We start from the raw sequence: 26,258 nt of genomic DNA on the forward strand, positions 1-26,258 counted from the left end.
TTTGGCAGGAGGCATCCAGCACTGGAGCTTGCTGGCCTTTGGGGGTGGGGGTGGGGCTTGGTCTCAGTGTTGAGATGGAGGCCTCTGGGAGAGGTCTGGTTAATTAATGTATCCTGGGGTCAGAAGTTCTCTGGTAGCCCAAAGTCCTGGACTCGGGTCTCCCACTTTGGAGGTTCAGGCCCTACCTCTTACCATAGCACCAAGTTTTCACAGGCCACACAGCACAGAAGGAAAAACCCCAAGACTAATAGTGAAAGGAATACTGAACAGCCAAGAACACTCAAGTAACTCACACACAAAGAGAAAAGAAGAGGGGGAAAGAAGGATAAAAACAAGAGTCAAAAAAGAAGAGAACTATCAAGCCAATAAACAAATCCATTAGTGAAAATGAATACTAAAAACCAGACTAGCAAAAACACAAAATAACAAACATGGGAAAATTTCATTATAACTAAAAAGCACAGTAAAAATAATAAAAAATAAATAAAATGAATGTTTAAAAATCAGATGTTTTTAAACAGGACAAAGTATGTTATAAAAATTAAAGGAATAATAAAGAAAGAACATAAGAATAATATGAAAAGGAAAAAGAAAAAAACTGTGACAAACCTAGACAGCATATTAAAAAGCAGAGACATTACTTTGCTTACAAAGGTCCTTTTAGTCAAAGCTATGGTTTTTCTAGTAGTCTTGTATGGATGTGAGAGTTGGACCATAAAGATGGCTGAATGCCAAAGAATTGATGCTTTTGAACCATGGTGTTGGAGAAGACTCTTGAGAGTCCCTTGGACTGCAAGGAGATCCAACCAATCAATCTCTGACACTGCGCTTCAGGGAGACAAGACCCAGATCCATCCAACAGAACATAGGCATTGTCTCTGTGCCTGGAAACCAGGAAACCTTCACAAGGTACTGGTCCAATCCCACGCACTGGGGATAGACTCCACAATTAATCGGAACTAGCCTACATAAAGGAGACTTTAATCACAGTCCAACAAAGGAAATCCCTGGTGGCTTAGAGGGTAAAGCATCTGCCTGCAATGCAGGAGACCTGGGTCCGATCCCTGGATCGGGAAGATCCCCTGGAGAAGGAAATGGCAACCCACTCCAGTATTCTTGCCTGGAAAATCCCATGGACAGAGGAGCCTGGTAGGCTACAGTCCATGGGGTCGCAAAGAGTCGGACACGACTGAACGACTTCACTTCAACAAAGGAAATCAGTCTTGAATATTCATTGGAAGGACTGATGTTGAAGCTGAAACTCCAATTCTTTGTGAAAAACTGACTCATTGGGAAAGACCCTGATGCTGGGAGGGGTTGGCAGCAGGAGGAGAAGGGGAGGACAGAGGATGAGATGGTTGGATGGCATCACCAACGAGATGGACATGAGTTTCAGTAAACCAGGGAGTTGGTGATGGACAGGGAAGCCTGGCCTGCTGCAGTCCATGAGATTGCAGAGAGTCAGACACGACTGAGTGACTGGACTGAACTGGACCTGCTGTGGTCAGTGTGGGGGCAGCTCAGAATCAGATCCGGCCTTCGTCCAGCTTGTGTACTTGCTCCCAAAGTCCACAGCCTCGGGCTGATTGTGAGGGCTTAATTTGATCCGCTACCCCTGTGGCTGCAGGTGTGAAGTCCCTTCCCCTCTTTTTCTCACAGCCCCCGGTGCCGTGTGAGCAGCCGAGACCTGTGGGAAGTCGCTCAGTCTGAGGCGCGTCAGGCGCGTCCCCGAGGGTGTTGGCCTCAGGTCGTGGGTCTCTAGGCAGAGCCAAGTTCACAGGCTCCCGGGAAGGGGCGGGCAGCCACCTGTGCGCACTCAGAGTTGGGGGGCAGCCGCCGTGGGACCTCAGTGGCCCCCGTCCTCTGACTCCGGCCAGCGCCGGCCCTGCCCTGACGGTGGTCCAGCAGCCCGCGTTCCCCGCTCTGGCATGGCGCATGGCGGTCGGGTTGTGTCGGCCTTTGTCACTTGCGTTGGCTTGGCTCATCCGCCGTGGGAGGGACAGACCGCCGCAGGGACCCTCGCGAAGGCAGGGCCCTGCTTTCTTCGGCACAGTGGCCGCGCCCCTCTGGCCGGCGGGGCTTTTCCGGGGCTCCTTCAGTCTTCGTGCGAGCCCCCTTCGGAGTGTCCTCACTACGGCCCGCCCGGGTCTCTCCCTGGGACCCAACCCCGGAAGCCTGAGCCTCCCCACGAGGCCGCTCACCGCGCGGGTGCACCAGCCTCCTCTCCACTGGGAGGCGCTGCTCAGCAGCGTCTCTGTGGTGACTCCCTTGGTTTCTCTCCCTGAGCTCCTGTTGCTCATTCCCGCCTGAGGTTTGGGACCCTTCCCACCCCCCGGCACCCTGGTCCCCGCGCTGTGAGGGGCTTTGCAAGTGTGTGGAGACTTCTCCTCCCTCATGACTCCCTCCTCAAGGTTAAGTCCCCATCCTAAAATCATTTGTCTCTCTTTTATAATTTTTATCTTTTAACCTACCTCATGCTGAAGAGAGTGGCTTGCCTTTGGGGAAGTCTGGGGTCTTCTGCCAGCCTTCAGAAGGTGTTCCCTAGCAGTCGTTCCACGTGCAGATGCTGTGTTTTTGATGTATTTGTGAGAAGAAAGGCTCCTCCACCATGTTGAAAGTCCCCCTGTCTCTGTACTTCTGTATGTCAATTTTATTTTATGGAGTTGACATAGGTAAATTGTTTTTTCTTTGGTTATTTCTTCTTCTCTGTTACACCTCTCTGAATTCTGTTGGTTTAATGTTAAAAGACTATTTATAGCCAATCATTATGTCTTATGGAGAAGGCAATGGCAACCTACTCCAGTACTCTTCCCTGGAAAATCTCATGGACGAAGGAGCCTGGTCGGCTGCAGTCCACTGCGACGCTAGGAATCGGACACAACTGAGCAACTTCACTTTCACTTTCCACTTTCATGCATTGGAGAAGGAAATGGCAGCCCACTCCAGTACTCTTGCCTGGAGAATCCCAGGGACTGGGGAGCCTGGTGGGCTGCCGTCTATGGGGTCCCACAGAGTCGGACACGACTGAAGTGACTTAGCAGCAGCAGCAGCAGCATTATGTCTTATAACTTTTTTCTCATACTATCCAACTCTTATCCACTGCATTCAGCAAAAGGGCCCCCAGGCTTACTCTTCAGTTCAGTTCAGTTCAGTTGCTCAGTCACGTCCAACTCTTTGTGACCCCATGGACTGCAGTATGCCAGGCCTCTGTGTCCATCACCAACTCCTGGAGTTTACTCAAACTCATGTCCACTGAGTCGATGATGCCATCAAGCCATCTCATCCTCTGTCATCCCCTTCTCCTCCCACCTTCAATCTTTCCCAACATCTTGGTTATTTCCAGTGATTCAGTTCTTCACATCAGGTGGCCAAAGTATTGGAGTTTCAGCTTCAGCATTGTCCGTCCAATGAATATTCATAAGTGATTTCCTTTAGGATTGGACTAGTTGGATCTCCTTGCAGTCCAAAGACTCTCAAGAGTCTTCTCCAATACTACAGTTCAAAAGGATCTTCGGCTCTCAGCTTTCTTTTTAGTCCAGCTCTCACATCCATACATGACTACTGGAAAAACCATAGCCTTGACTAGACCTTTGTTGGGAGAGTAATGTCCCTGCTTTTTAATATGCTGTCTAGGTTGGTCATAACTTTTCTTCCAAGGAGCAAGCGTCTTTGAATCTCATGGCTGCAGTCACCATATGCAGTGATTTTGGAGCCCCCCAAAATAAGATCTGTCACTGTTTCTGCTTTTTCCCCATCTATTTGCCAGGAAGTGATAGCACCAGATGCCATGATCTTAGTTTCTTGAATGCTAAGTTTTAAGCCAGCTTTTTCATTCTTCTCTTTCACCCTCATCAAGAGGCTCTTTACTTCTTCTTCAATTTCTGCTGTAAGGCTGGTGTCATCTGCATATCTGAGGTTATTGATATTTCTGGCAATCTTGATTCCAGCTTGTGTTTCTTCCAGTCCATCGTTTCTCATGATGTACTCTGCATAGAAGTTAAATAAGCAGGGTGACCATATACAGCATCGACGTACTCCTTTTCCTATTTGGAACCAGTCTGTTGTTCCATGTCCAGTTCTAACTGTTGCTTCCAGACCTGCATACAGATTTCTTCCCATCTCTTTCAGAATTTTCCACAGTTTATTGTGATCCACACAGTGAAAGCCTTTGGCATAGTCAATAAAGCAGAAGTAGATGTTTTTCTGGACCTCTCTTGCTTTATGGATGATCCAGTGGGTGTTGGCAATTTGATCTCTGGTTCCCTTGCCTTTTCTAAATGCAGCTTGAACATCTGGAAGTTCACGGTTCACGTACTGTTGAAGCCTGGCTTGGAGAATTTTGAGCATTAATTTACTAGCTTGTAGTTGAGTGCAATTGTGCAGTAGTTTGAGCATTCTTTTACTCTTAAGGGTTTCCAATTTTCGTCAGGGTCTACTCTGCTATTTAGACTTCTGTTTTTTTTTTTTTTTTTTTTTTAATTTTCATCTTAGTATTTACTGTTTTTTATAACAAGTTATTTATGTATGTTTTATAATTTGAATATTTTGTTCTCACTATCCTCTTGGATAGTATTTAATTCTGAGAACATTAGCTCTACATATTTTTCATCTTTCTCCTGTCTTGTGCTTGAGCAGCTTTTTCAGATTTGTAAAAAGTTTGAAAATGTAAAAATTTTTTCAATTTGAAAATTTTTTTCAATTTTTTTCAGAAAATTCAAAAAATTTTTCAATTTTTTTCAGCAAATTTTTTCTTTTTTGGGAGAGTAGGTTATTGCCTCTTTTTCAAGTTACTGGATTTCCTCTACACATCTCAGTTTGTACAGTCTAAGTAGCTTCAGTGTATTTTCACAGACTAGACGAGTTTTATTTGTTTGTTTATCAGTAAATACACACCTTAGAGATGAGAGTTTTCCTCTAGTTATTGTTCAGAGGAGAATATGGGTAGAATATTGACCTTCAGCCAGCTTGTGCTTTCCTGAATGTCTCATGATGTGCTTTACTTAGGATTTTGTCTCCTATTTCCAGTACCTGTGCCCACTGTTGGAGTCGCCCATGTCAGAGTTCCTCCTGTGATAGAATGTGCTCGTGTTCGATTTTAGTTTCAACCAGGCCAAAAAAAAAAAAAAAAAGTTATTCACCTAAATAGTCCACTACTCTCATTGGTCTTACAACGCACTATAATTTTTCTTTTAATTTCCTGTGATCCAATTATCCAAAGAACACAACTATCCCAGGATTTTTAAAGGTCTTTTCTGGTTAAGATAATCATAATCTGGCTGGATTTTGACATTAGTATATTTCCATCTGCTTTATTTCTTCCAGGAAGTCCATAGTTGTCCCAGATTTCAGGTGCTCTTTTACTTTTATTTTTTCATTTGTCCTTTTCAAAGGAGTTTGAGGAGATGTGTTTATTCCACTCTCTTCCATCTTGATTTGTGGCAGCCACATTTCCTTTATTATTGACATTCAGTTCAGTTCCATGACGATTGCTCAGTCGTGTCCAAGTCTTTACAACCCCATGAACCACAGCATGCCAGGCCTCCCTGTCCATTACCAACTCCCGTAGTTTACCCAAACCCATGTCCATTGAGTCGGTGATGCCAGCCGACCATCTCATCCTCTGTCGGCCCCTTCTCCTCCTGCCTTCAATCTTTCCCAGCATCAGGGTCTTTTCAAATGAGTCAGCTCTTCACATAAGATGGCCAAAAGTGTTGGAGTTTCAGCTTCAATATCAGTCCTCCCAATGAATACCCGGGACTGATCTCCTTCAGAATGGACTGGTTGGATCTTCTTGCAGTCCAAGGGACTCTCAAGAGTCCTTGCTAACACCACAGTTCAAAAAGCATCCTCTAATCACATGATGCATTCATTTTGAGTAACTGATTATGTTTTTCCAAGTTACTATTTTTCATCTGTCTATGAAGTTGACTTGGGTGTGGGGTTGATTTGTTACCATTATATTTATTTTCACTCAGCCTGATTCCCATAAAAGAGATAACTTCTTATCTTATTTTCAGTTCAAAATACTTATAGTAGGCATATTTAGATTGTTTTTGCTTTGACTCCATCCCTTCATTCTTTCTGGAGTTATTTCAATGCAAAGAAATAGAGGAAAACAACAGAATGGAAAAGACTAGAGGTCTCTTTAAGAAAATTAGAGATACCAAGGGAACATTTCATGCAAAGATGGGCTCGATAAAGGACAGAAATGGTATGGACCTAACAGAAGCAGAAGATATTAAGAAGAGATGGTAAGAATACACAGAAGAACTGTACAAAAAAGATCTTCATGACCAAGATAATCACGATGGTGTGATCACTCACCTAGAGCCAGACATTCTGGAATGTGAAGTCAAGTGGGCCTTAGAAAGCATCACTACGAACAAAGCTAGTGGAGGTGATGAAATTCCAGTGGAGCTATTTCAAATCCTGAAAGGTGATGCTGTGAAAGTGCTGCACTCAATATGCCAACAAATTTGGACAACTCGGCAGTGGCCACAGGACTGGAAAAGGTCCGTTTTCATTCCAATCCCAAAGAAAGACAATGCCAAAAAATGCTCAAGCTACCGCACAATTGCACTCATCTCACATGCTAGTAAAGTAATGTTCAAATTTCTCCAAGCCAGGCTTCAGCAATACGTGAACCATGAACTTCCAGATGTTCAAGTTGGTTTTAGAAAAGGCAGAGGAACCAGAGATCAAATTGCCAATATCTGCTGGATCATGGAAAAAGCAAGAGAGTTCCAGAAAAACATCTATTTCTGCTTTATTGACTATGCCAAAGCCTTTGACTGTGTTGATCACAATAAACTGTGGAAAATTCTGAAAGAGATGGGAAGAAATCTGTATGCAGGTCAGGAAGCAACAGTTAGAACTGGACATGGAACAACAGACTGGTTCCAAATAGGAAAAGGAGTACGTCAAGGCTGTATACTGTCACCCTGCTTATTTAACTTCTATGCAGAGTACATCATGAGAAACGCTGGGCTGGAAGAAGCACAAGCTGGAATCAAGATTGCTGGGGGAAATATCAATAACCTCAGATATGCAGATGACACCACCCTTATGGCAGAAAGTGAAGAGGTACTAAAAAGCCTCTTGATGAAAGTGAAAGAGGAAAGTGAAAAAGTTGGCTTAAAGCTCAACATTCAGAAAACAAAGATCATGGCATCTGGTCCCATCACTTCATGGCAAATAGATGGGGAAGCAGTGTCAGACTTTATTCTTGGGGGCTCCAAAATCACTGCAGATGGTAACTGCAGCCATGAAATTAAAAGATACTTACTCCTTGGAAGAAAAGTTATGACCAACCTAGATAGCATATTGAAAAGCAGAGACATTACTTTGCCAACAAAGGTCCGTCTAGTCAAGGCTATGGTTTTTCCAGTAGTCATGTATGGATGTGAGAGTTGGACTGTGAAGGAAGCTGAGCACCGAAGAATTGATGCTTTTGAACTGTGGTGTTGGAGAAGACTCTTGAGAGTCCCTTGGACTGCAAGAAGATCCAACCAGTCCTTTCTAAGGGAGATCAGTCCTGGATGTTCTTTGGAAGGAATGATGCTAAGGCTGAAACTCCAGTACTTTGGGCACCTCATGCGAAGAGTTGACTCATTGGAAAAGACTCTGATGCTGGGAGGGATTGGGGGCAGGAGGAGAAGGGGACGACAGAGGATGAGATGGTTGGATGGCATCACCGACTCAATGGACATGAGTCTGAGTGGACTCCGGGAGTTGGTGATGGACAGGGAGGCCTGGCATGTTGCAATTCATGGGTTAGCAAGGAGTTGGACACGACTGAGCGACTGAACTCAACTAAGGCATATTTAGAAATGGTCTTCAAACTTGCTGGCATTTTCATCCAGTCAAATTATTATTACAAAAGCTTTATTCCTTGCTTTTTTTTTTTTTTTTTACTGTTTTAAATACAGAATTGCAACCAGTTGTCATAAAAGATTTAAGATTTCCATGTCACCTTTTAGAAAGATCCAATTATAGAGGCACTCAAACTCTGTTATTTTAAAGCATGAGTAACCAACTCAATGGACATGAGTTTGAGCAAGATCCGGGAGATGGTGAAGGACAGGGAAGCCTGGTGTTCTGCAGTCCAAGGGTTGCAAAGAGGGGGACAGAGCTGAGTGACTGAACAACAACAAATGAGAAAAGTTTTAATTTGAATGCTGAGGCTGATCCCCTGCAAGGATGATTTTCATACCCTATTGACTGAAAGATTAGATTCTCAAACATATGCCATTTTTAAAAGTAGTAAAGAAAACACCTGCTAATTCCAATATTTAATAAGTCCTTCCTTACCAAACCTGTAATTTAGTACTCAACACAAAGTATACATGTGAGAATTTAATATTAACGTAATTTAGTGGAGTTTCTACAGCAGAGAAAAATAGGAACCCAACTTCTGTATTTCCATGGACACTAATGTTCCCTTGTTTTTTGTTTATTTTGTATTTCTTTTTTTTTTTTTTGGCATCTTTATTTTTTTAATAGAAGGATTCCTTGCTTTTGAGTCATATCATTCTCTTCCTTTCCTCCTTGTTTTTCTTTATCCCCTGCCTGCATATTTAATCTAACAAATATTTATTCAGTATCTCATCGGACCAGGTGCTTTGTATCCCAAGAGATACAAAGGTGAGTGCATTAACCATGATTTTGGCCTTGCCTTTGTGTCTGCAAATTTAAGTGAGACTGCAGGTATGAAAAGTGCTATGAACTATAAAATGCTATATAAGGCTCCATAGAAGTATAGGTAGATGCAGACGTGATTCAGTTTAAATTTGGGGTACAGATTTAACGTTTTAAAATTAGCTCTAAAAGCTTTCTGATTGTTGCCTTCTGTACTGAGTATTAAAGTAGAGATAATTTTGCTATTGCAAAAGAAGTCTCCTCAAAGAAAGAACTGTTTTACTAAAGAAATTTTGGTTTAACTTTAAAGCTTCAAACATTTCAGGGAATTTATTAAGTATTAGCACTCTTTTTTTTTTTTGTAGTTTGTGTGTATGCATATGTGTACCCAAAGATCCAATGAGACAGTATGTGTGAAAGTGTTTTAAAAACTGTGAAGTGCTATATAAATGTAAGGTGCTGTTATTGTGAAGGGAGGGGATGTCAAGAGTGGAATTTGCATTGGGAGGGTGCAGAGCCAGGTTTCTGTGGCCATACTGGGACAGGAAAAGACAGTAGAGTAAGTTTAAGAAAAATTAGGACTTCCTATATGGTATATTTGGAAGCACACTAGAATGGACCCCATTTCCAAAAATATCTTTTTGTCTATAAGCTCCTATGGCATTTGAAATTCAGCTAGGGACATTGTTTTGCTTGTTGCTAATAGTAGGTGATAGAAGCGATTCTTGAGAGTCCCTTGGACTTCAAGGAGATCCAACCAGTCCGTCCTAAAGGATGTAAGTCCTGGGTGTTCATTGGAAGGACTGATGCTAAAGCTGAAACTCCAATACTTTGGCCACCTCATGCAAAGAGTTGACTCATTGGAAAAGACCCTGATGCTCGGAGGGATTGGGGGCAGGAGGACAAGGGGACGACAGAGGATGAGATGGCTGGATGGTATCACCAACTCTATGGACATGAGTTTGAATGAACTCCAGGAGTTGGTGATGGACAGGGAGGCCTGGCGTGCTGCAATTCATGGGGTCACAAGGAGTCGGACATGACTGAGAGACTGAACTGAGCTGAAATGGTAGTTAATAGCATACATTCAAAAGTAGTCTTTTTATAATGCTAGGGTTTAACGTTTGAAAGCAGTTTGCTGTATTTTTATTAGTTCATGATAACACATTGAGCTAGGTCTTGGTGGTGGTATTTTTATCTTCATCATCTTTGTCCCTTTTTTTATTAATGAGGGAGTAAGGATCGGCAGTTGAATAAAATATTTATCCCATAATCAATGTGTGACAGACTTAACCCAGACTAGTTTATTCCAACACATTTTGCAGGTTAAAGCCCTGTTTGTTAAGCAACTATTAGATACAGAGAATTCCAAAATCTGACAGTCCAGTCTCTTTACAGGGCTCCCATGCATTGGTTGAAGAGGCCAACATTATGCATTGGAAACAGTTAGGGAAGGTCATAGACAGTGTTTGATTTAAAGTATTAAATTGCCTGGAAAGAGCTTTACTAATTTGGATAAGGAAGAAAGCAGTATGGGTTGGTTTAGGTCAGGAAATGCTTTGTTAAGAGGTGGGATTGACCAGTTACTTAAAAAAGGTAAAAAAAGAGTAGAAGGTCATTTCAGGGTAGAAAGCATTATGAGGAAAGCCATCATAACTGAAAGTGATGGTAAAATTAATGACATGATGTGTTTTCAGGCAAAATACTGGTCATTTCTATAATCAAATGTTTTCCCTGAGCCTCACCAGCTGTGGGAACACTTGAATCCTCTCTTGCCAGCTGGAGTCACCCCCACGCCTTTTCTCTGCTTTCATCACCTACCCTGGCACCCACTTAGGAGCTGCTGCCTGACCTCCTGCAGTTCCAAGGCTCAGTGTGTTCCCTCTTCATCTGGTTGTGAAGGGAAGCCTTTCCCACCATATTCTGCCTTTTCAGAAGGAATCCCGTGGCAGAACTTCTTGGCTCTGGCTGTATAGGCTTTTCCCCCCTTGACTCCCATAGGGCTCTTCTTCAAGGCCCATTGGAGCTGACAAAGCAGATGCTTGAGAGGTGGGCTCATATCTCATCTATTCTCCATCCCCATCAGAGACCCTCTCTTTGGACATTTGCTCTGTCGTTTGACAGTGAAGCCTCTGTTACCTTCTTTGTATTAGTACAGTTCATCATATGGGTATGATGCAATGTTTTACCTTGCACTACAAAAGTGAAAGGGAGAGATATTCCATCTGCCTGATAATTCCCCAGGAGCCAGAGCATGGCATGTGACCCAAGCTTAGCCAATCAGACATTGGAGTCTGAGACCCTGATTTTGGAGCAAGACATCCAGGACAGAAGAGTGAGTTAGGAACCGTGATGAGTATGAAAGTGTTAGTCACTCAGTCGTGTCCAACCCTCTGCGACCCCATGGACTGTAGCCCATTAGATGTCTCTGTCCATGGAATTCTCCAGGCAAGGATACTGGACTGGGCAGCCTTTCCCTTCTACAGGGGATCTTCCTGACCCAGGGATCGAACCCAGGTCTCCTGCACTGCAGGCAGATTCTTTGCCATCTGAGCCACCAGGGGAGCCCATGATGACTGTAACAAGGTTCAGTATTGGCGCCAGTGGTTTAGAGCAGTGGTGATTCCTTTGCAGAGGCACCAGTCTTATAACTGCCTCCTTGGGCCTCCAGCTCCCATATTCCCTTGCTTTCTTGAAGATTCTGCCACACCTGATATTGTTCTAGCAAATGTTAGAAAGATAGAAAGTTAGAGAATGTTCATTTGCTTTAAAAAAATATTTAGCTCAAGTTAGTTTATTTATTTATTTATTTTTGCAACAATGCAATCTGACTCAAAGCAAAAGACACCGTTGCAGATTTGGCTTATTGGGCCATGCTGACTTTTCTTTTCTTGTGCCAGATTCTCCCCCAGGAGACCCCAAGTCAGTCCTTTCTTTAGCTGTCATCTTCCTCTACCTGCAGAAGCAGTATACTTGCAAACGCCTAAACCTCATGAATACAAGCTCTGTTTCTTTCCTGAATTTTCCAGCTCACATGTATATTGAGAAAATGATTAGGTACTATTTAAGTCATGAGGAGAGGGAAAGGACTACCTAATTCCATGTGTTAGGAATTTTGGATTCCTGTTCTGGTCCAGTTATCACTGATATTCTCAGTTAATGATCATGCCAATGTCATCAAATGGACACAGTGGAAGACTTTGAAATTAAAAAAAAAAAAAAATACTGAATTTCTTCAGTGGAAAACTAGGAAAACTTAAGAAATACATCCCTCCTGGTTATCTGATAATTTTCAGATAATTGTCTTTGAGCCATCTACAACTCTGTAAGCTGTAGGTCACTAATAGCAATGCAAATGATTCTTGTCTACAGATGTACAAATACATTATTTCCTGGTGAGGTGAAATTTGCTTCCTTTGCCCACTGTTGAAGAAGCCAGGTTTTTATTCTATTTTTAAGTTTATTTTAGCATTTTTTGCTGCTTTTGTCTGTGGTTCTTTGAGCTAGTTTTAGCATCTGACTGTCTCATCAATTAATAAATTAAATATTGTCTTGGACACCTGCATACTGTAAATTCGCATAACAGATTTTATCTTGTAAAATAGTGATCCTTTAACAATCTCAGTTTATGAACTAGGAAACTTTTGGCCCCTAGTGCTAATGAGTGGCAGGGGTAAAATTTAAGACCAGATTTTCCAACTTCAAATTCAACAGTCTTTTTACAAGAAAGAAGGGACAAGTAAAACAAGCATCTTATCACTTCTGCCCCTGTAAATTTAGTGTTTTCATGAGCTTCCTCCTTCCAGCATCTTTGTCCTTTATTTTGCTTTACAAACTACTGACGATTACTATTCTGAAACGCTGCTTTATTCCTTTCTCTTTGGCCATTTCTCTCAATGGCTTCTAGGTCAGTTAGAATATTTTGAGCTATGGACTTTGGAATTTAATCCTCCTCATTCTAAGAACTGACCCACTGGGAAGAAAAAAAAAAAAAAAAAAAAACCCTGATAATGGGAAACACTGAAAGTAAAAGGAGAAGGGGACCATGGAGGATGATGAGATGGTTAGACAGTATCAGCGCCTCAGTGGACTTGAATTTCAGCAAGCTCTGGGAGACAGTGAAGGACAGGAGGGCCTGGCCGTGCTGCCGTCCACGGGGTTGCAGAGTCAGACACAACTTAGCGACTAACAGCGTCATCTCGCCCACGTATCCTCCAATGTTATCTTACAGGCAGCGTGCCTCGTATTTACTCATCTTTGTCTCCTCTGTTGTGAGACCTTCCCCGAAATCCAGTAAATCCTGAAAAGTCACTTCCAGTCAAAGTTCACTTCTTCCGTGAAGATTTCCTGGGTCTGTCTGTCACGGAGTCATTGTCCTCTCCTCTGAAGTTGTATTAAGAGCGTGTGTCTGTCCAGCCATTGACAGTCAGTGTTGCTGTTGTTTAGAGGCATGCGAGCATTTACAAATCATGATTTTAGAGGCAATATGGGGCAGTAGGTAAGAATATAGGCTTTAGAGTGAGGCTGCCTGACTCCATATTTCAGCTCTGCCGCTTCCTCCTTCTGCAACCTTAGGAAAGCCATATAACTTCTCAGTAGTTTGGTTTCTTCACGTCTAAGAGGATAATGAGATGTCCTAATTAGATTATTGTGACGATTACCTGTGCTAGTATATACTGAATGCTTATATGAATACTTTTGGTCCAAAATAAGTGTTGTATAAAACTTTAAGATTATTATTGACATTATTACTGCTTTACTCATTCTTGACCTATTTTCTGGGTGGAATTTAAAATTATTTGAGAAAAAAAATGTTTTTCAGAAACTTTTTTATAGTGCTTGTCACAAATTTGATGCTTGGTATAGGGGAAACGGTCGAAGGTTTTTGAATAGGGTTTTATATGTCAAAAGCAGCGTTTAGACACCATGCAGCAAGGTACTGGAAAAGTTATTGAATCAGCAGTTAATTCAGTAATTACAAACAGGTGACAGCTTTTTATTCATTTCTAATAAAAAAATGTCTTTTCAGTATTCACCATGTGCCAGACATAGAGATCAATCATAGAGATTCAGAGCGAACAAGTAACCCTTCCAGTCTTTAAAGCACTTAGCATCCAGTATAGGAAAATTAGTAAGTACATGAACATGAAGTCTTATTTCCACACTGTATAAAGTGTTACTGACCAGGGTTCTTGGCCTTTCCCATTCAGTGAAAGAGGAGAGTGAAAAAGTTGGCTTTAAGCTCAACATTCAGAAAACGAAGATCATGGCATCTGGTCCCATCACTTCATGGCAAATAGATGGGGAAACAGTGGAAACAGTGTCAGACTTTATTTTTTGGGGCTCCAAAATCACTGCAGATGGTGACTGCAGCCATGAAATTAAAAGACGCTTATTCCTTGGAAGCAAAGTTATGACCAACCTAGACAGCATATTAAAAAGCAGAGACATTACTTTGAAATAAAGGTCCATCTAGTCAAGGCTATGGTTTTTCCAGTGGTCATGTATGAATGTGAGAGTTGGACTGTGAAGAAAGCTGAGTGCTGAAGAATTGATGCTTTTGAAGTGTGGTGTTGGAGAAGACTCTTGAGAGTCCCTTGGACTGCAAGGAGATCCAGCCAGTCCATTCTGAAGGAGATCAGCCCTGGGAGTTCTTTGGAAGGAATGATGCTAAAGCTGAAACTCCAGTACTTTGGCCACCTCATGCAAAGAGTTGACTCATTGGAAAAGACTCTGATGCTGGGAGGAATTGGGGGTAGCAGGAAAAGGGGACGGCAGAGGATGAGATGGCTGGATGGCATCACCAACTCGATGGACGTGAGTTTGAGTGAACTTCAGGAATTGGTGATGGACAGGGAAGCCTGGTGTGCTACAATTCATGAGGTCGCAAAGAGTCGGACACGACTGAGCAACTGAACTGAACTGAATCATCAGAATGTTGTAAGAGGCCAGACGAGAAATTCAGGCAAGGCTTTATTGGGGCCCTTTCTGCCGTAAAGTTTCCCTTTCTTGCTTCCTGAGGGGGAGACGAGCTAGTCCCTTACAAGGGATGAGCGTAGGGGTGTGTCCAGGGGTTGGGCTGGGGGGGCGGGGGCTCAGGTGATCTGCCTGCCCCTTAGGTGGTGCTGAGCACAGGAGGCAGGCACAGGACCCTGCTCTTATTCCCAACACCCTGCTTTTGCTCCCGCACTTCATGAAAATCATGAAGTGTCGATTGAGTTTTTTCAGTCTTTTTGTATCTTGTCCATAACGTGTCCCAGCTGCACATGTGCACAGTTACTTTAGTCCCTTACAGTGTGTTTGTATTCTGTTGCTCCGGGAAATGTTCGTCTATACACAAGCGCTGCAGCAGAGGGCCCAGGCCCCAGCCCATCTCAGCAGGGTATGTGTAAGCGCAGGAGACAGTGGGAAGCAAAGGCAGGGACAGAATTGGTTTCAAGGAGGTGATTCTTGAGTCAACTGGAAATAGAAGGCCTTGGAAGGTAAAGGTATGGGAGTGTTCTAGCAAGTAGGCAGATCTGTAGAGGCCAGACCAACATGGTAGCCTACGGAACTGCAAGAGGATAAGTCTTGACTATGGCACAAATAAAGCTGGAGAAGTAATAGGGCTCCATTGCCCTGGGTCGGGGAGATCCCCTGGAGAAGAAAATGGCAACCCAGTACTCTTGCCTGGAAAATTCCGTGGATGGAGGAGCCTGGTAGGCCACAGTCCATGGGGCCATAGAGTCGGACACAACTGAGCGACTTCACTCACTCACTATTGCCATAAAAATAGCTTAGACCTTTTCCTGTGGCCAATAGAGAATGTGTGGAGATCTGAATCTCTATAATAAATGATCAAGAAGATTTATAAAGTATCGTGATTCTAAATTATGCTTAATTTTAATATTACAGAAGTAAAGAAGCATCGTATGAGCACACTGTGCTAGTGACCCCTCAACACAGTGTCCCGAGCACTAAGAGCAACCAGTGCTAATCCCCACCCTCCAATGGCGTTTTCATTGTATTCTTAACAGGGAAATACACCATGTTTGTGTTTTAAGGTAGCTCTTAGAATGTAGAGTCCCAAGAAGTATGTAGAATCCCAAGTAGTTTTCAAGATAAATTAGCTGAATCATTAAGAACGAGGGGTCTGCAGAAATGAGGAATGTTTCAGAAAATATAGAAGAGAGAGAGACAGGATGAGAGGGGTCCCCAGCAAGGCCACTACTTGGAAGAGCCCTAAGTCGTTACCAAGCCTGTAACTGCTCGCCCCACGCCAGGCCAGTGAACCGAGGGATGTGTTGGGGCAAGGAACAGTGACTGTATTTGGAAAGCCAGCAGACCAAGAATGTAGCATCCTGAAGGACCATCTTGCCTGAGTTAGAATTTAGGCTTCCTTTATACTCAAAGGGCAGGAGTTGTTGCAAACAGAAGTTCTTACAGCTGTCCGCGTAGGTCTGTTCATGATGTTACTGTAAAACTCCAACAAGACAATGGTTATTTTCTGTTACACAACTTTTTATCTCTATATGAATGGAAATGTGCTATTCATATCTTTGAGAATAGCCCTTGATAATGGGCTATTCTGTGTATTTCAGGTGATAGGCAACATTCTTAACTTGTAGCAAATGCAATAGAATACAGAGGTTAAAGTAAAATAAATAGATCCAATATGGAATCAGATTTGTTCTTCCCTATTGCAGAGGCACCAGAGCCTCAAAGCAGTGGCTGGTGGCAGATGATCATGTAATCACGTAATGAAGACTCGCTGGCTGATCAACATTTGCCTATTATTGATTTCCTATTCCTATTACTGATATTTCTATTATTGGCCTCGTGTTTATGGCAGAAAGTCATAAACTAGGAAATGCTGGGGGAAGGGAAAGCTTGACATTTTGAAAGCTGGCTTCATTCCCCTCTCAAATTTTAACTTCCACCATGCTGCGTGTTCCTGCATGCGTTGTCTTGCGTCGTCCTGCTAATGTATTAAGTCTAATAATTGTTCATCACTAATCAGGGTGAAATAAATCATGTTATGTGTTGAACTGAGCTAAATTCTACCCTCTCTTTATTCATCTGACAGGGTGGTTTTAGAACAGTAAGTTCTACAAATGTCAGTGCACAAACAAACCTTCATTACAGAAGCAATTCACTAATATTGCATAAATCATGATAAGAAACAAAGGATACTGCAGCCTAAGAGGCAAACTTTTCAATCATCTAACAAAAGAATACACCCTCAAATTTGTAAATATGTATTCTCAGCTTGCAATGTTAAAAGTTCTTGTAGCTGCTGGATAAAAATTGTTATTCATACGATTCATGCAGAAGTGTGCCTAAGTCATTAGTTTCTGGAAACAGTTCACATATATATTATGTATTTATAAACATACATAAAATTTAAAAATTATGTTCATAAATACCTATATATGTATTTGAAAGTCTCAACAGTAAATGCTGAAAGTTTCTAACTATCAGGAACTGTCTCTTATCCTCATAAGAAAGGCTGTATTCAGTAAAATATGCAAGTCAGTGAGAGTCTTATTGACAAACAGCAGATGTGGTGATAAGGCAAAGTACTGTGTGATGTAATAATACTGTTTCTATTTAAAAAGTGAGTAGTCAGGCTTCCCTGGTGGCTGCCAATGCAGGATACATAAGCTCAAGCCCTGATCTGGGAGGATACCACATGCTGCAGAGCAGCTGAGCCCACACCCCACAAGTATCGGGCCTGTGCTCTACCGCCCAGGGCCCACTACTGCTGAATCCACGGCCACAACTAGGGGGCCCGCCAGCCACGCTTCACAGTGACGGAAGTCACTGCCGTGAGAAGCCGGAGCACTGCTAGAGAGGAGCCGCTGCTCACGGCAACCGGGGGAAAGCCCATGCAGCAACAAAGACCCAGCACAGCCAAAAGTCAACCAATCAATCGATATATTAATTAATTTTTAAAAAAACGAGTAGTCCTGTCTATTCTGATGAACTTGGTTTTATTCAGCTAATTTCATGAGTGTTGTTGTTCAGTCGCTCGTCATGTCCAGCTCTTTGTGACCTCATGGACTGCAGCATGCCAGACCTCCCTGTCCCTCACTATCTCCCGGAATCTGCCCAAGTTAATGACCACTGAATCCGTGATGCCATCCAGCCATCTCATCCTCTGTCACTGTCTTCTCCTTCTGCCTTCACTCTTTCTCAGCATCAAGGTTTTTTCCAATGAATTGGCTGTTTGCATCAGGTGGCCAAAGTACTGGAGCCTCAGCTTAAGCATCAGTCCCTCCAGTGAACATTCAGGGCTGATTTCATGATCTAGAGCCACAATTAACAATGAAGATGTTCAGAGTAGGATCTCGTAAAAAACTATTTTACTATAAACTCTCACATGAATACTTTAGTATATATTTTTATTGTGGAACTGAGGAATATAATATCTTGTTCAATGCATTACTAAGCCTTCTTATTTTTTTAACAGCTAGTTATCAAATTATTCCTTACATTTTTCCAGAAACTAATTTGAAATCTCTTTCAAAGATACAAGTAACTGATTAAAAATAAAATTAGTTCCGCAGACTCATTCGTGGTTGCCTAGGGGGATCAGAGGAGGGGAGGGATGGACTCGGAATTTGGGGTTACTAGATACAGACTATTACATATAGAATGGGTAAGCAACAGAGTCATAGCATAGCACAGGGAACTATCTAATCTCCTGTGATAAACAATAATAAAAAAGAATATCTATTAAAAATGTATATATATATAAAACTGAGTCACTTTGCTCTTCAGCAGAAATTAGCACAACATTATAAATCAACTATACTTCAATAAAATAATATTAAATCAGTTTCCATATTAAAATAAAAACTAAACAAAAAGATGAGTGAAATAAATAAAAGTAGAAAATAAGATTAAGCCCCAAGGATCAGCCTGACAGAAAAGACCATCTTGAGAATTTGATAAATGTGGTTCAAAATTATATCCAGATCATATATTAAGCACAAATAACTTTTAGGCTTTTATTTTTTAGATACTTATTTCTAAAGATGACTTGGGAATAATTAATAATGACCTATTTAATGAATAAACTTTACTAAAATCTTATATTCTGAAAAAAATTGTGTCTGTCTTAAAATTTACTGAAAATGTAAACAATCTGGCACCCCAGGAAAGTTACACATTTTTATTACACAGACTGCTGAGTTTCCCACTTCATTTCCTTTCTGGAAGAATGAGTAAATGGCGAGGTATAATCCGTGTTATACTTAGCTAGTGATCCTTTTCAGTTTCACTTACTGTTTTTAGGCTTTTAAAGTAATATCACTTCAGCTTCATCTTTATCAACTAGTTATTTTTATAGGTTTGATTTAACCCTGCAGTATGTACTAATGTTGGGCTTCCCTTGTGGTTCAGCTGCTAAAGAATCGGCCTGCAATGCAGGAGACCTGGGTTCAATTCCTGGGTTGGGAAGATCCCCTGGAGAAGGGATAGGCTACCCACTCCAGTATTTTGGGGCTTCCCTGGTGGCTCAGACGGTAAATCTATCTGCAATACTGGAGACGTGGGTTTGATCCCTGCGTTGGAAAGATCCCCTGGAAGAGGGCATGGCAAGCCACTCCAGTGTTCTTGCCTGGAGAATCCCGTGGACAGAGGAGCCTGGTGGGCTACGGTTCATGGGGTTGCAGAGTCGCACACGACTGAGCGACTAAGCACAGCACAGCATGTATGTGATGTTACTCTGTGGAAACAGTAGTTTGGCATTTTGTGAAGAGGCAAAGACTGAGCAGTTTCACCTGTGTTGTAGATCTCGAGCAGCAGTTGACTTTTCCATGTAGAACCCGGGAGCAGGAGATTCAGAGTTGAATCTCTTCTCCTTCCCCGCTCCTGGTTACAAGTCGCTTGAAATATGTAAGTTAGTAGAACTTGCTTGTGGGCAGCAGGGCAAGCCCCATCCCTACTCACTGGGACTCAGCTTTGATATTTAAGCTCCCTTCCCCACCCTTCCAGAATCCACACATTCCCATTCCAAAACTGATTTTAAAGACATTTTTAACATAATGATGCAACTTGGTGGGCACCATGGCAACTTTACAGTGAGTTCTGTTTTGACCTTCAGCTACATTTTCCAGCTTTGTGAGGCACCTTGCCATGAAAGACAACGGCCAGCAGTGTAACCCACAAGACCCACAAAACAGTGGACCCTGTTCCGTGAGCTCTTGTAAATTCACTGGGATTCTCAGTACCCTGTGGTCAAGAAATCTGATGTGGAGACAGTCTTCTCAAAATATGGCTAAACTGTGGGCTTCTCTGTTCATAAGGGCCTTGCCTTCGGTCACTGTGTTAATGAGAGAAGTGCCCGTGCTGCTCTGGCAGGAGAGGATGGCAGGATGATGGCTGGTTTTAGATTCTAATCTGGCCACAGAGCCAGAAGTGAACCCAGGAAAAGCCGGTGTGAAGTAACATGCAGTGGAGATGCAGCTCCTCTTTTGACTTGGACTGTGACTTTCATGAGCCTTATAGTGACAGGAGGTGCAGTTATCTTGCACAGTTTCTTCTCTTCCTATTCTTCTCGCTGTAGTGCCCTCAGAACGCCAGCGTGCATCAAGAATCACCTCACAAAGGGGCAACAGCTGCTTTGATTCTAAGAGCATTTGGTGGGGATCTTCTCCTAAGTCTGGAAAGTAGAAAGGAGATGAGCATCAGACCCTTAAGTTGGAGTTGACCCAGATGAAACAAAAAGTGGATTCCCTGCTGGAAAGCCTAGAAAAAACTGAAAAGGAACAGAGCAAGCAAGGAGCAGAGATGAAGGATGAAGTGTCAGAAGGGTAGCAGAGCAGTAGAAGAGAGATGAGACTCATGTGAAGATGGAGTCTGAAGATGACTCTGCAGAGAGGGGGGACCCCTGGGCGGTGATGGTGATGATGACAGAGCCGCGGCCGCTGGAGGCGACCACGGATGATGGGAGGAGGCCAGAAAGTGGAGAATGACCACGGAGACAGCGTTAGTGGCGAGAGTCACTCTTGGGTACATGGTGGGGTTTGGAAACCTTGTCCCATTTTTCTTTACTAGGCGCTTGTCTAGGACCAACATTTTCACCAGATCCTCTCCCCGAGCACTTTCAGAACACACTCACTGTTCTCCCCATCCTAGTCCTTCCGTGGCCATCGGTGTATCCTGCCCTGCGCCTGGTCCCATTTCCATTTCCTTCCTCCCGTGGCTATCAGTGCATCCTGGCCTGCGCCTGGTCCCATTTCCATTTCCTTCCTCCCGTGGCTATCAGTGCATCCTGCCCTGCACCTGGTCCCATTTCCATTTCCTTCCTTCCATGGCCATCGGTGCATCCTGGCCTGCGCCCGGTCCCATTTCCGTTTCCTTCCTTCCGTGGCCATCAATGCATCCTGCCCTGTGCCTGGTCCGATTTCCATTTCCTTCCTTCCATGGCCATCGGTGCATCCTGCCCTGCGCCCGGTCCCATTTCCGTTTCCTTCCTTCCATGGCTATCAGTGCATCCTGCACTGCGCCCGGTCCCATTTCCATTTCCTTCGGTACTCCTAGTAGTGTAGTTACATTAAGTCTTAACCGGTGATTTTTGCTTTGAATTTTGATGCCTCTTTAAGACATAACAGTAAAGAGGATAATATGGTTTCTATCAACCGTCTCCAAAATAATCTCCTGTTATGCAGGGAGTGCAGTTCTTTCCATTTATACAGTAGTTCCGTAGTTGCTTCCCTGACTACAAAGATGATCTTCTTAGTTGATTAGCACCTCAGAGTGGCTTTGAGTTAGAGGTGTGTGTGTCAACCCCACCTAACAGAGCTGTGTGGGCTTGCTCAGCACAGATGGAACAATGTGTTTTTTCAGATGCATCCTCTAGAAAAATAAGCAGTGTAACAGACTTAAGATTTGTTCTCTAAAGTTGATACTGTGCGTTATTTTTGTGAACAGACTCATGTTTGGGATGTGTTTTTTTTTCCCCCTCAAAATACACGAGTCCTTAATTGGGAGAAAACAAAACAAAAAACAAACAGTAGTTGCCCTATTAGTTAAAAACAATAAACAACTCTGAAAGCTACTTTCCCAAACCATTAACTTGCACATTGAAATTTCATTGTTGAAATTGTTTCCCTAAAGTTGTGTTGTTTAGTCAACTTTTTTACCCTTAGGTTACACACAATAGGACTTCCCTGTAGCTCAAATGGTAAAGAATCTGCCTGCGATGCAGGAGACCAGGGTTTGATCCCTGGGTGGGGAAGGTCCCTTGGAGGAGGGAATGGCAACCCACTCCAGTATTCCTACCTGGAGAATTCCTTGGACAGAGGAGCCTGGCGGGCTACAGTCCATGGGGTTGCAAGGGGTAGGACTAACACGCATACAGAAAATAGGTGTCTCGACTAGCTTTAAGAATGTAAGCAAAAATATAATATAATTAGCAATTATTCTCTTAAAAATATATATTACATACCCACATACTGGTAACAATATTTTTATTACAATGCATTTAATTCCTCTCCAGTTCTTTGTTTCCATCTAATTAATTTTCAAAATTTTAAATTCCACAAATATTGTTTAAGGGCCAATTATGTTCCATTGTGTTATTTAATCTTAAATTCTCTCCCCTGAGGATATTAGCATGTTTGTTTTGCAGATAAGAAAATTAGCAGTGTTAAAGGATTGTAGTAAGTGACAGGGAGGTAAAGGTTTTTAACACTTGTAGCTAGGCTGGTAAAGAATCTGCCTGCAGTGCAGGAGATCTGCTTAGATCCCTGGGTCGGGAAGATCCCCTGGAGAAGGAAATGGCAACCTACTCCAGTATCCTTGCCTGGAAAACCTCGTGGACAGAGGAGCCTGGTGGGTTGCAGTCCATGGAGTCGCAGAGAGTCAGGCAGGACAGCGCTTAACGCTTCACTTCGACTTCGATGTAGCATCCCACCAGCCCCTACAATTGGCACAGTTCCTCATAGTCTGTCCTTAGTGGATGCCCTGTTCAAATCTCAATTTTTATGCCAACACTCCTAGGCCACTCACCTTAATTCAATCTGCTGGGGCCTTGAAGAGCTATGCCCCCTAATACCATCTATTTAGTTCTCAGTACAAAACAGAATAAGTCCAGGATATCTGAACTCTCCCACATCAAAACACAAGTTTTCTCCTTACTAGGTTCCATTCTATTTTCCCTTTAAATGCTTCACTTAGATTGTTACTTAGGATAACAAATTGATTGCTTTTGCACAAGGCCATTGGATGTTAATTTATGTTTCTGGGAAAACAATTCATTAAAATTCCTTTCTTTTCTAAAACAAAAGGAACTGGGAGGACAATCGGTAGGGTTTGATGGATGGGTGCATCAGTAATTTTAAAGATAAAAACTGACAGTATCAATTTCATTAACATTTATCCTGTGCTGAATTAGTAAATTAAAATAATTGGGTAAAAAGAAAAGAGTGTCTTTTTTGAGTTACAGGTGCGAGCAGGCTTCCTGAGAAGGGTGACCATACGTCCCTGCTCTGCCTACAGCAGTCCTGGCTTCTGCCTGCTGTGCTGTTACTCGCTCTAGTTTAACATCTATCCAGACCTTTTAAGGACATGATTTTATTATTTATTTTATGAAGATCAGCTGGGTTGTGTTTGACAGATTTTTGCTCGGCTTGTAGCTTCTGCCATAATCTGGTCTAGTGTTTGTGAGGCCCAGATGCAATGAAGCACCAGGTGCAGTGAAACTTCTGGTTAAATGTGAAAGACAGTGACCAGCCTGCCTCTCTATTCCCAGTACTTTCCAGCTTCAGCTTCTCTTCAAAGCCTGCATGCATTGTGCTTGCTAAAACAGAAAGCTCTCTGACCTCAAGACGAGGTACAGCGAACTCCTTCTCTGACAGATTCACAAAGCTGCCAGGACACAGGAAATGGGGAAATTTTGTTTGTGGTTTGATAAATGTGTACAGAAAACACCGGGAGGCTAATCACATTCCTAGAGAGCAGTCTATAGTCTTTTTGTCACTTATTGTATGGTTTATGTATGGATGCCTACAGCTGTTGGCATGGTTCAGAAAAGCTTTTTTATTTTGGAATTAAGCCCCTTTTACAGAGGAAAATATGAAATGATTGTTTAATGAGATGTTAGGTACCAGATTTGCAGTTCTTTTAAATATGTAACTTGTACAAAAAGTTTGTTGATATTTCCAATCCATTATGGAGACTGTATGTGTGACTAACCAGAGGACCACCAGAAGATGCAGATTTGCTGAAGAAGTACCGGAGTCCTCTTCAAATTCTGTTTGCTTCAAAGTTAGTTAGAAATTTAGAATCAAAGTAATCATAAGGATGGAGTGGTGAAAATATTCATATTTTGAAAAGCGGACAAACTAATTATCACAGACAATACTTGCAAATAGGAATATATTGAATTAGATCCAAAAAAAAAAAAAAAACTAAACAAATGACAGAGCTCAGCTGGTATAAAAGACTTAATTTTGGAATTTTGCAATTGCATTTTGAAATATCTTGAATTCTGGGAAATTACTCCTTGGAAGGAAAGTTATAACCAACCTAGATAGCATATTCAAAAGCAGAGACGTTACTTTGCCAACAAAGGTCCATCTAGTCAAGGCTATGGTTTTTCCTGTGGTCATGTATGGATGTGAGAATTGGACTGTGAAGAAAGCTGAGTGCCGATGAATTGATGCTTTTGAAGTGTGGTGTTGGAGAAGACTCTTGAGAGTCCCTTGGACTGCAAGGAGATCCAACCAATCCATTCTAGAGATCAGTCCTCGGTGTTCTTTGGAAGGAATGATGCTAAAACTGAAACTCCAGTACTTTGGCCACCTCATGTGAAGAGTTGACTCATTGGAAAAGACTCTGATGCTGGGAGGGATTGGGGGCAGGAGGAGAAGGGGACGACAGAGGATGAGATGGCTGGATGGCATCACCGACTCAATGGACGTGAGTCTGAGTGAACTCCGGGAGTTGGTGATGGACAGGGAGGCCTGGCGTGCTGTGATTCATGGGGTCACAAAGAGTCCAACATGACTGAGCGACTGAACTGAACTGAACTGATGGGAGATTATTTCCTTGGCAGTCTTCCTTGATTGAATATATTTATGTTTTTTGAAGTACTTATATTTTTCTATACATTCAAAAGAATCATAATAGATATGACTTGATGTTTTATATAAAAATGTCTGGCAAAGACATATTTTATATAAATGAAGGCATAAACCCCTAATAGCTATAAGAATATTTACATGTTTCAATTTAAAAATATTAAAATTGAGAATATACTTCATGTAGCATGATTTGCTTTTTGCTTACCAGGTATGTTAGCACTTACAGTGATAATTTTTTCACTTAAATATTTAGTGGTGTACCTAATTATTAGATAAAAATGCAGATGTAAAATACAACCGGACATTACCTCACACTGGTCAGAATGGCCACCATAAAAAGTCTAAATGAAAATTGCTGGAGAAGGTGTGGAGAAAAGGAGAAGCTTCTACACTGTTGGTGGGAAGGTGAGTTCATGCAGCGACGACAGAAACAGTATGGCGGTTTCTCAGAGAACTAAGACTAGCATTACCATATGACCCAGCAGTCCCACTCCTGGGCATATACCTGGACAAAGCTGTAATTCAAAAAGACACTCGCGCCCTTAGGCTCACAGCAGCACTATTCCCAGCGGCCAGCACACGGAAACGACCTAAATGTCCATGTGGAAGGCGCTCGGTCGTGTCCAACTCTTTGCAACCCCATGGATTATACAGTCCATGGGATTCTCCCGGCCAGAACACTGGAGTGGGTAGCCTTTCTCTTCTCCAGGGGATCTTCCCAACCCAGGGATTGAACCCAGGTCTCCCGCATTGCAGGTGGATTCTTTACCAGCTGGGCCACCAGGGAAGCCCTAATGTCAATAGACAGATGAATGGATAAAAAAGATGTGATGCATGTATACAGTGGAATATTACTCAGCCACAAAAAAAGAATGATTTAATACCATCTGCAGCAACATGGATACAGCCAGAGAGCATCATACTGAGTAAAGTAAGTCTGGAAGAGAAAGACAAGAACCACATGATGTCACTTAGATGTGATGCCTTAAATATGACACAAGTGAACCCGTTTGCAAAGCAGAAGCAGAATCACAGAATCACAGACATACACATCAGATGCACAGCTGCCAAGCAGGGAGAGGGGCAGGGAGAGCGCTGGACTGGGGACTTGGGGTTGGTAGATTCAGAAGCAGAGACATTACTTTGCCAACAAAGGTCCATCTAGTCAAGGCTATAGCTTTCCCTGTGGTCATGTATGGATGTGAGAGTTGGACTGTGAAGAAGGCTAAGCGCCGAAGAACTGATGCTTTTGAACTGTGGTGTTGGAGAAGACTCTTGAGAGTCCCTTGGACTGCAAGGAGATCCAACCAGTCCATTCTGAAGGAGATCAGCCCTGGGATTTCTTTGGAAGGAATGATGCTAAAGCTGAAACTCCAGTACTTTGGCCACCTCATGCGAAGAGTTGACTCATTGGCAAAGACTCTGATGCTGGGAGGGATTGGGGGCAGGAGGAGAAGGGGATGACAGAGGATGAGATGGCTGGATGGCATCACTGACTTGATGGACGTGAGTCTGAGTGAACTCCGGGAATTGGTGATGGACAGGGAG

General features: G+C 42.7%; 1 protein-coding gene and 1 pseudogene across 1 annotated transcript in view; both read left to right on the forward strand.

Moving 5' to 3' along the window:
• KCNH8 (potassium voltage-gated channel subfamily H member 8) overlaps positions 1–26,258 on the forward strand; it is a 482,250-nt gene that overhangs the window by 68,074 nt on the left and 387,918 nt on the right. The window lies entirely within an intron of this gene.
• Positions 10,892–20,597, forward strand: LOC123333975 (annotated as a pseudogene).

The sequence above is a fragment of the Bubalus bubalis genome, chromosome 1, assembly GCF_019923935.1.
Source record: "Bubalus bubalis isolate 160015118507 breed Murrah chromosome 1, NDDB_SH_1, whole genome shotgun sequence".
Lineage (NCBI taxonomy): Eukaryota > Metazoa > Chordata > Mammalia > Artiodactyla > Bovidae > Bubalus > Bubalus bubalis.